The sequence below is a fragment of the Humulus lupulus genome, chromosome 2, assembly GCF_963169125.1.
Source record: "Humulus lupulus chromosome 2, drHumLupu1.1, whole genome shotgun sequence".
Taxonomy (NCBI): domain Eukaryota; kingdom Viridiplantae; phylum Streptophyta; class Magnoliopsida; order Rosales; family Cannabaceae; genus Humulus; species Humulus lupulus.
Window position 1 is genome coordinate 197,221,331 of NC_084794.1, and position 11,700 is coordinate 197,233,030.

General features: G+C 36.4%; 1 long non-coding RNA gene and 1 other non-coding gene across 2 annotated transcripts; both read left to right on the forward strand.

Annotated features, from left to right (window-relative positions):
* Positions 1 to 205: 205 nt before the first annotated feature.
* On the forward strand, positions 206 to 731 carry LOC133816484 (uncharacterized). The gene is made up of 3 exons (XR_009885283.1): positions 206 to 303; positions 473 to 520; positions 659 to 731. It is a non-coding gene; the product is annotated as an uncharacterized LOC133816484 (long non-coding RNA).
* A 10,559-nt stretch (positions 732 to 11,290) lies between these two features.
* LOC133820305 (small nucleolar RNA R71) lies at positions 11,291 to 11,397 on the forward strand. Its single transcript, XR_009886723.1, has one exon. It is a non-coding gene; the product is annotated as a small nucleolar RNA R71 (small nucleolar RNA).
* The last annotated feature ends 303 nt before the right edge of the window (positions 11,398 to 11,700 follow it).

The window sequence follows — 11,700 nt, forward strand, 5'->3', positions numbered from 1 at the left end:
ATTCAAGTCAATGCAAGTGATAGACTAAAAGATGAAAGGAAAATCTTCTTCACCATCTCAAAATAGAAAGAAGAAGAAAGCTATTGCTGCTTCTTCTTCTTCTCAACCAATTCAAAAAAAGGAGAAAGCTAGCTTTGTTGCTTCCTCTTCACGATCACAAAATATGAAGAAAGCTATCTTTGTTGCTTGTTCATAGCGATGGGTTTGGTTCTGGACACTAAAGAATTTGGTGGCGATGGTAGTCCAATTATTCTACCAGACATAACTGGATCTGAAGATGCCTCTGGAGATATGGATTTTAAGGTCTTTTGCTGAAGTGTTGTTTAAATTTCTATTGAACTTGTATGCTATATTTAAACTTACTTAAACTCATCGGAAAATGTTCTAATAAATATAAGTTTATAAAGCCTGTGACTGTTAGTAGGATCCAAACTTTACAAGTGGAATGTAGCCAATAATTCAACGATTACAGGTCGCAGGAAATGAAGATGGTGTAACTGCTTTTCAGATGGACATTAAGGTTAGTCAATATTCATCCTATTGTTCTATTCCAATAATTCTCTCAATATAAAAGCCTAAATTATGCAATTTTGATGTATTCTCACACTGGTCATGTGTATGTAATAACAAGAAGTAACACTTGACCATATTTTTCTAGGTGGCTGGAATTACTTTACCTATTATGAGAAAAGCACTTCTACAAGCGAAGGATGGCCGGAAGCATATCCTTGGTAATTTTACAAAGATGCATACTAAATAGTGATGAAATTTTCTCAAATTTCTTCTTGTAGTATTTCTGACTATAGTTTTTAACATCTCAGGATAAGAAGAACAAACAAACAGATGCAATGGTTTTATGCAATGGTTCTGGGGTAAGCTTTCAAGACTTTGGATGTATTCTTCATTTGTATTATAACATTCCTTTAGTGCAGTTCGTTTAAGAAAATGTGTAATTGGTGCTAAAAACACTCTAACTCACTCTTTCTAATGCTCAAACTTAGCTAATAATTCTATTTAGCTCAATATTATTCAGTTTATTAGTCACATATCTCGTTCTACCCTTAAAAACACTACTTAGGAGTTTACGATAGAAACATCAATTTATCTATTGATATTTTGTTTTTTCATCAAAGACACAAATGATTAGTACTACTCCTATACATTTCCATACACATAAATGTGTATACATAATACAAAACCAAGAAAAAATTTATTAAAAAAAATGAACATCAATGAGTATTTTCATCAAAATAAACACAAGCAATGAAAACACCAGATAAGAATGGAAATTTTTCATTTGATGTTTTAATGAGGAATTTCATCAAACAAATGGAGTGCCACATATTAAACAACTTATTTTACATACCTAACTACAAGATAAACTATATAAGAGCATGAAATATACATACAAAATTTAATAGAACTTTCATCAAACATATGGGGTGTAAAGAATTAAACAAAACTCATTTGCATACCTAAAGAAAATCAAGCTTCAACAATCAATTGCACAGGGTGAGCGGCTCAGACAATGATGACTTTCATCAAAACAAACAATAAAAACACCATATAAGAACATAAATTATTCATACAAAAATTAATGAAACTTTCATCAAACCAATGGAGAGAAAGAAACAAACAAACCTCAAAAGAAACAAAATCAAGACAGAAGAACGACTGTGTCCTTGAAAAAAGAAGAACAGGTCTGTACTTGGACAACAACTTCAAGCAATGGGCTCTGGCGTTGCCGTGGGCTCTGGCGTTGCCGTTAGAATGCTGGGTGAGTTTCGAAGCTGGAAACAGAGGAATGTTGAAGATGGTGATCGGGGGGGGGGGCTCGGCAGAGAGAAAGCAAGGGTTGGGGATCGGGGGGGCTCGGCAGAGAGAAAGCAAGGGTTGGTGATCGGGGGGGCTCGGAATGAATACTTTGAAAACAGAACGAAGGAGAGGAAACGTGGGAAAAAATGGAGAGAACTTAACTTTTATAAAAGGGTATTATGGGAAATCTGATTAAAAAACTGGGTATAAATAAAACAAAGTTGATATATGGGTAAAAATATATAACACACTGAAAAACTGGGCACACAATCTAATTTCCACCATGAATATTACTATTTTCTTGCTTTAACATTTTTATTTGAAAGAGTTCAATATTATCCTTAGATTTGCAGAAAGTGGTGAAATGTTATTTAAGTGAAGTATGTTTTTAAAAGTTGTATGTTTAAAGAAGTTGTCGTTAATACAGAACAATAGAATTATTGGGCCCCAAATTACATATGTAATGGACATGACAACCCAAATTTGGGAGAGTGGTGGCCCACTAAGTCATAGTTTGGCTTTGGTTGATTTTTTATTTTTAAAAAGACATAAACTTTTGGAAAAATTGGAAATGAGGCCCAATATAGCATAACGACTTGTTAAATTTAAGGATCTAGGCGTGTAAAGTAACTTGGTGGGCCTACAATGGTCACCTTTGGTAGCACCATTAGCTAGCCCAAGTTGTTATATTTTCACTGAGTGATTGTCGTTAATAAGGAAGATAACCTTAAAGTGATTTTTATGAAAATTACAATGGTGAATTAACAAACTTACGAACAATTTACAAAAAGATTTATTTGTGAAAAATTTGAGATGTGCTTCCTTCATTGGAATGATATTATAAATAGGCCAACTGGGACAGAGAAGAGGTTTTGGAACAGTGAAATTTAGGAAAATATATAAGAAACAAATGACAATGTCATTAACCGTAGATTTTATGTGGAAGGAAACCCTCAACACTTGATAGATAAACCATAATAATTGTCCCTATTTATGTATGCAGTGCTCACAGGCAGTTGTTGTTAGTCAGTGATGTGTGTTGAATGAAAGCAGCCTTTGGCTATGGGTAGGATGTAGAAGATATATACGTTTGAACAAGATTTTGGAATTTGAACAGGATTGACAACCACAGTGAAGAAGACTAGGAGGATTACTATTTCAGTGATGCTCAGTTTGCTATCCATGAAGAAACAATTGAAGATGAGGACACAACCAAAGAAATTGAACTCGACGGTTATACTAGGACTGGGAGAAATACAGAAAATAGTGAAAGAGAAGGGAATGAAGATTGCATTTTCGGGGAGTTTGGACAATATGGTAGCCCCTTATCGTTATGTAAAGAGAAACTGGTAGGACATGTGTTTGAATCCCTTGACATTTCAGAATAATTCATTTACAAAAATGCCAAAGTGATTGGATTCAGTCTTCGAAAAAGTCACATCAGGAGAAATAGTCATGGAGAAATTAGAGAATGCGAGTGGGTTTGCACAAGGCAAGGAAGAAGGTGTGAAATTCATTGTGGGCGGCCTGATAGACAAAGGGAGTCAAAGCCCATAACTCGTGTGGGGTGTAAGGTTTGTTTTAGAATGAACTTTGTTCGTGGTAATATGAAATGGATATGCAGGGAGTTTATATCAATCCATTCACACGCGGTGGCTTTGGAGAAGGAAAAACAATTTCTCTGTTCATCTCGGGTGGTGCCTCTAGGTTATCTAAATATAGCAGTGCCTATTTAACGCCCAAATTGTGACAACCACTAAGCGTGGTTGTAGTATAGATCGGGCGGTCGATCCACAATGAGGTAACCTAAAACCAAAAGATTAGTAGAAAATAACACAAAAAAGTTAGTAACAAGAAATAAATAAAATTGTAAATGAAAAGAGGTTTGAGATTTTGGTGTTTTCTTTTTGATGAAATGATAAAATGAGATAAGTGAAATAAATGTAAGATGTAATCAAGAGTTTGAGAAATGGAAATGTTTCAAGAATAATCCATATGCTTGTTTAGTTATTTAATTACTTGATTTACAAAATTACATAAGTAAATAGTTGACATCCCAACATTTACATGGAAAATCTAACATTAAAGTCCATATTCTTTTCTAACAAAAGTCCATTTGAGTTATAACGTTCATTACTTTAAGAGCACAATGTTAATCTTATGAAAAATCTAAAAATGACAAAATACCCAAGGGCAATAATGCAATAGAAGATTAGCCATAAAATTTTGTATCAATATTACTTTTACTAATTAGAAGCACATAGAAAGAGCACGACTAATCCTATATACTATTAGCACAAGTAAATAAAGATAACAAAATAGAGATGAGGATGAAGGAATATAAATAACTCAAATATATTACATTAAGAACATAGTACATCAAAGTAGCAAAATAACATCACTAGCATATGGAATCATCCCTAACCTTCCTAAGAAGATTAGACCATTATGCTCATGATTCTCATAAATTTCTAAGAAGAAAATACGAGAAGAAAGTGAGTAGAAATTTTGATATAGTTTCTTTACTCTCAAAATTACATACCATAAGTGAAGGAAAGAGTCCCTGTTTATAGAGAAAAAAAAGGACTAAAAGGAAACTAAACAACAAATGGGGGTTACATAATAAATCTAAAATATTAATAATAAAATATGATTTTGAAAAATCAAATCTTATTATTAATGTTAACCTAGATATTTTGGTGTATGGTCATTTTTCCCTTTTCTAAAATACCACAAAAACATGAGCATTAAAGCTCAAAATAGTAATGTGCAAGGCCCAATACCCACAAAACATGGGTTGAAGGTGGTTGGTGGTACAAGAGGGTTTTGACCCATTCCCAGCCAATGGGGAGGAGACACGTGGATGGCTGGCTGGGAGAGGGTACCAGGCGTGGCAGGCTTGGGCCTGGCTCGGATTGGGCCTTCAGAGTTGATGAGGAAGGCTGAAAGAGGTGCTGGGCCGCTAGGGGGTTACGTTGGGCCTTCAGGTGTGTTAGCGCGCGGAGGAGGCGCCACTTGGCGCTCGCTGGGCTTGGGCCAAACGGGCCTGGGCAATATTACTTCAAAAATGTCATTTTTTTCATTTATCTTTTTCAGTTTTAACTATTTCTTTCTTCTATCTCTTTATTAATGTCCAAATGCAAATTATTTCCTGAAAAATATATATAAATTAAATTAAAGTTAATATTTCAATTAAAAAAATATTACAATAAATTCATGAAAATATTAATTAAAACTTAATTTATTTTACACTTTAAAACTAATAAATTGACATTTTTGAGCATTAATCACATCCTCCAACTAGCTTATTGCTTGTCCCTAGCAATTCAAGCGAAAAAAAAATTGTCAAATTGAATAATCAAGTCAAACCAAGCAAAATCATCTAGGCATTTTCAAAGTATCAGAAAGAAGTCAGAAATTACTATCTAAGCTACTTCAGTTGCAATTCCAGAGTTGTGTGTGTGTGCACCAAACCATATTCATTTTTTTTTATCGCAAGTCATAACACAAATAGTATCTAAAAATCTCAAAAGTATAAAGGTCTCAACTCCAAATTCCTCACGGGCATTGAAAGTATTTGTATGGGAAGAATGACACTCTTAGAGTTGGAAATGTAATAGTTTACGCTCAAATGAGAAAAGATAAACTTTTTAGGACAATCAATTTGAACAAGTATTGATCACAAGATAGGCAAATCAACTTATTGGAATTCAAATGATAAACAACCTTTGGGATTTACATGAGAAAGCTCAAAGAACAAAATGACAACTAACTAGAAATGATAAATAAGAAAAGGAGCTATAATGATAATAATTTGTTTTTTTTTTTCGAATACAATTACACAAAATAATAATAATAGAATTTTTTTTTTAACAACTACAAAATAATAGAAGAAAATGTTGCTCTTATTCTCTCTTTTTTTTCATTTATTATTAATATATTTTTTTTATCATCATCATTTTTTTCATTTTTTTTTCTATTTTTCTATATATATATTTTTTTTGACAAGAGGCAACACAAAAATAAAAAGGAAATTACAAATAAAATACAATAAATAGAGCACAAATTTAGACTTTGTTACAAAGACTCATTCTTCTATGAAAAATATCCATCTAGTAAATGTCATGTTTTAAATTCCAAAGATGCGACTTTACCAACTCAAATGATCAATAAAAGTTCAAAAAGTTGTTTTCTCAACTCTCACAACTCACTAAGAAATGAAAAACTTTAAACATGAAAATTTTCTCAACTATTTGTGTTAACAACCAATTTATCACATGTTTGGAAAGTGCACAAAAGAACTCTGAAAATCACTTCTTAATAGCTAAACATTGTAAGAACTGACTCAAACTAACAAGTTATACTCATGCTTGGATAATTTTGAGAAAATTTGACTTAAAAATTCAACAAGACAATAATGTTTTACAAATGAATGCTAATGACACAACACAACAATAAGATTTTCCAAATGAAAGCTAATGCATGCTCACCACCCCCAACCAAAAATCAAACAATGTCCTCAATGTCAAAATGAATAATCAATGAAAATGGTAAGGAAAGAGAACACCTGGATGATGACCATGTCCATGAGGCGAGAGCATAAATAGCCTGATAACAATACCCCAAAACACAAAAAATACAAAAAACGAAAAACATACAAAAATAAAAGAAAGGCAGAAAAATAAAGATAAGAATAAAAAAAAAATAACAAGAACAAACAAACAAGCCATTCAAAACTTCAGAGTGTATAAAGTGGGTCCTTAAGAAGGACCTCGTCAACATGACTCACACTCTCAATTTAATGCTTCAGTCTTTGGCCATTGACTCAAAAAATTCTCCCATCGTTTGGGTCCTCGACCTCAACAGAGTTGTTTGGAAATGCTTGCTTCACTACAAATGGACTAGTCCATCGCGATCGCAGTTTATCAGGGTGCAAGTGCAATCGAGAATCATACATATGCACTTTCTGATTTGGCTTAAAGTGTTTTCACGGGATTTTTTTATCGTGAGCGATTTTCAATTTCGCTTTATAAATCCTGGAATTGTCATATGCATCGTTTCTCAACTCCTCAATTTTGGACAAGTGAAGTTTGCGAATGATACATGCGGCATTCAGATCAAAATTTGGGGCTTTGATAGCCCAATACGCTTTATGCTCGAGCTCGACAGGTAAATGACAGGCTTTTCCAAAGACAAGCCAATAGGGAGACATCCCAAGAGGGGGTTTGAAAGCAGTGCGGTATGCCCAAAGAGTGGCTAGAAGACGTGTAGACCAATCTTTGCGGTCAGGATTTATCGTCTTTTCCATAATGTGCTTTATCTCCCTATTGGCTAACTCAACTTGACCATTAATCTGTGGATGATAGGAATTTGCAACATTATGAAGTACATCGTACTTGCACATAAGAGCCTCAAAGGATCTGTTGCAAAAATGAGTGCCTTGATCACTGATGATAGCGCGAGGAGTACCGAACCTTGATAACACATTTTCTTTCAAGAATTTGACAACTGTAGCGTTATCATTGGTTCGACATGGTACGACCTCGATCTATTTGGAAACATAATCCACAGCGAGAAGAATGTAAAGGTAGCCAAAAGAAGGTGGAAATGGTCCCATAAAGTCTATCCCCCAACAATCAGATATTTCGATAATAAGAATTGGGTTCAAGGGCATCATGTGCCGACGGGATAATGATCCTAACTTTTGGTACCTTATACAAGAACAACAGAAATCATTGGTTTCATTGAACAAAGTGGGCCAGTAAAGACTGCATTGTAAGATTTTTGCAATGGTTTTCTTCACAGAAAAGTGACCACCACAAGCATCATTGTGGAAAAAATTCAGCACACTACACAGCTCATCGTTGTGGATGCATCTTCGCATGATTTGGTCGAGGCAATACTTGAATAAGTATGGTCATCCCAAAAGAAATTGCGCACTTAGACCAGAAATTTGCGTTTGTCTGGTGAACTCCATTCAGATGGGAGTTCACCTGTTACTAAGTAGTTTACAATGTGAGAATACCACGGAAACTTAGCAACAGAAAGCAATTTTTCATCAGGGAAATCATCATGAATAGGTGGACCATTAGCGGGATCGCTGAATTCAACTCGGGGCAAGTGGTCCGTGATGACATTTTCAACACCTTTCTTATCTTTGATCGTTATATCAAATTCTTGCAGGAGAAGGATCCACCGTATTAATCGCGCCTTAGCATCCTTTTTGGAAAGGAGATACTTAAGGGTGGAGTGATCTGTGAGGATCATAATAGGTGATCCAATCAAATAAGATCGGAATTTGTCAAGGGCAAAGACAACATCAAGCAACTCTTTTTCAGTAGTGGAATAGTTCATTTGAGCACTATTGAGAGTTCGGCTTGCATAATAGACAACAAAGGGTTTCCCCTCCCTTCATTGTCCTAGCACAGCTCCCACAACAAAGTTGCTGGCGTCACACATCTTGAAAGGAAGACTCCAATTGGGTGACTGAATGATGGGAGCGAAAGTAAGTGAATTGAAAGGCGTTCAGAATGATTCCTCACACTTAGTTGTCCATTCAAAATAGGCATATTTGGCTAGGAGGTTGCTTAGTGGACGAGCAGTCATTGAAATTTTTTGTATGAACCTCCTATAGAAACCAGCATGACCAAGGAATGACCTAACGTCTTTGACAGTCTTAGGAGTAGGCAGGTTGGAGATAAGGTCGACTTTGGATTGATCAACCTCAATTCCTTTTTCAGAAACAATGTGGCCTAAGACAATGCCAGAAGATACCATGAAGTGGCATTTCTCCCAATTGAGCACAAGTCCTTTCTCAATGCATCGTTTTAAAACAGCTTCAAGATGAAGAAGACATATCTCAAAGGAGTTTCCAAAAATGGTTAGGTCATCCATAAAAACTTTCATTGATTTTTCAATCATGTCACTAAAGATGCTCATAATGCATCTTTCGAAAGTAGCTGGTGCGTTACAAAAGCCAAATGGCATAAGCCGGAAAGCAAAAATGCCAAAGGGACAAGTGAAAGTGATCTTATCTTGATCCTCTAATGCAATCTCAATTTGATAATATCCAGAATAGCCATCAAGAAAGAAATAGAAAGGATGACCAGCTACACGTTCAAGGATTTGATCAATGAATGGGAGTAGAAAATGATCTTTGCGGGAGGTGGCATTTAATTTTCTATAATCAAAGCACATGCGTCACCCCGTCACCGTTTTTGTGGGGACAAGGACCCCTTTTTTGTTTTGGATAATGGTGACACCAGATTTCTTAGGCACGACTTGAGTAGGACTGACCCATTTGCTATCAGCTACTGGGTAAATAATACTAGTGTCTAGCAATTTCAAAACTTCATTTTTTACAACTTCTTTCATTGTGGGGTTTAGTCGCCTTTGAGGGTCTCTTTGAGTGATAGCCTCGTCCTCCAGACTGATTCGATGGGAGCAAATTAAAGGGCTAATACGTTTGATATCAGCAAACGCCCAACCTATTGCAAATTTATGCATTCGCAGTAGCTCGAGTAATTGCAATTCTTGAGAATTTTGAAGGTTGGATGAGATGATAATTGGAAAGGTTTCACCGTCTCCCAAGAAGACATGTTTCAAACCATCGGGAAGTTGGGTCAATTGAACAATTGGAACATCTTCGGCTGAAGTTTTCGGCGGTGCCCTCTCATGAGGTAGCTCTTTAAAGCGAGGTTGCCAAAACTGAGTCCTTCTATTGCGTGAGTCTTTGCGATCTGATATTGCAAGAGTAGACTCAATACAACTGGGACTTTCATTGTCAGACAGAAGGAGGAGTTCATTAAGATTATCGAAGTTGCTTCGCAATTGAACCTCCTCGGGAATTAAAGAGTCAATCATGAATGTTTGATAGCATTCATCATCTTCACGGGGTTGTTTCCCGATGTGGAATATATTGACATCAAGAGTCATGTTTCCAAACTATATCTTCATTAGACCATTCCGATTATTGATCAAAGCATTTGTTGTATCAAGGAATGGTCTTCCAAGGATAATAGGAATTTTACACTCCATGTTTACCACAGATTGGGTATCAAGAATAAGAAAATCCACGGGGTAATAGAATTTTTCAATTTGAACTAAAACATCCTCGACAATACCCCTAGGCTTTTTGGTGGAGCGGTCAGCAAGCTGTAGCACAACAGATGTTGGATTCATTTCTCCAAGACCGAGTTGCGAGTATACAGAGTAAGGCATGAGATTTACACTCGCGCCAAGATCAAGTAAGGCCTGGCTGACTTCATGGGTCCCAATTTGGCAAGAAATGGTGGGACAACCGGGATCTTTTTATTTCGGCGGTGCCTTTTGTTCAATCACCGCACTCACTTGCTTAGTCAAGAAAGCAGTTTTCTTGACATGGTGCTTCCTTTTTGCAGTGCATAGATCCTTAATGATTTTGGCATAAGAGGGGACTTGTTTTATGATGTGAAGCAAAGGAAGATTAATCTTCACTTGTGTCAAGTGCTCAAGGATTTCAGCTCGGTTATCAGGAAGTTTCCCAAACAGGTTTCAAAGCCTGGGGAGATGGTACCTTTGGAGTGGCATTGAGTGGTGGATTTTCAAAAATGACTTTTGGAGTACTGGGAGTGTTGGATTTTATGGGTGGGTCTTGCAAAGTTTTACCACTTCTAGTCGTGATGGAATTTACTTCCTTGAATTGAAGATTGGGCCATGTGTTGGCCTTACACATTGAATTTCGGTTGGGAAGGAAGTTTGCCTTTTTTTAGGAATGGCTAAGGATTCAGTCAATTTTGAAAATTGACATTTCATTTCCTTGATTTCTTCCATCATTTGGCGATTTTGTTTGGATTGTTCCTCTATGAATGAATGAAGAGTATTCTCGAGAGAATTTCATTGTGGATGAGAATTTTATTGAGGTGCAGAATACACCTTTGATGGTTGAACTTGTTGCTCATTTCTCCACTGGCCTCCAAATGATTGAGCTTGGTTGGAATCTCTCCAACTGAAATTCGGGTGGTTTCTCCAACTAGGGTTGTACGTATGGGAGAATGCCTTGTTATATGCCCATAAGGCATTGCATTGCTCCTCATAATCCCCCCTCATTTCATTAAAAGCTAAGCAGTCCTTAGCTAAGTGCTCCATCCCTCCACAAACAAAACAAGGTTCTTGTAGTTCCGCTTGAGCGATCATGTGCGATTTTTGGCCATTTTTCATCATTAAGACCTCAAACTGCTTTTTCAAAGCTTCGAGTTGGGCCTTAACACTATCCTCTTCTCAAAGTTAATAGATCCCAGATGGTTTGTGTCGGTTGGTGCTATCAGTAGCACTTGGACCAGTCCAGGTGTGAGACTTTTTCGTGGTTTCTTCGAGATATTCAAGAGCATCTTCTGCCTCTTTTTCAAGGAATTCACCATTACATAGCATTTCTACAAACTGGCGCTCACGACTCGTGAGCCCTTCATAGAAGTAACTGACCAAATGCTAGTTCTCATAGCCATGGTGCGAACACTGATTCAACATATCTTTGAATCTTTCCCAAACTTGCTAGAACGTTTCATTGTCCTTTTGGGAAAATGTGGAAATATGTCATTTTAGACTGTTGTTCTTATGGCTGGGGAAGTGTTTCAGAAAGAAAGATTTGGTAATCTCCTCCCATGTTCCAATAGACCTAGGTCTCAATGGGTATAACCAACTTTTGGCTTTGTCCTTCAAGGAGAAAGGGAAGAACTTCAGTCGCACAGAATCGACATTTTCAGCTCGGTTATAGAACGTGGCTACTACCTCCTCGAATTCTCTGATATGCACGTATAGGCTTTCCTTTTCCATTCCATGAAATGTGGGCAAGAGTTGAATCACGCCAGGTTTAAAGTCTAATGCGGACATATTAGGAGGGAAGATAAT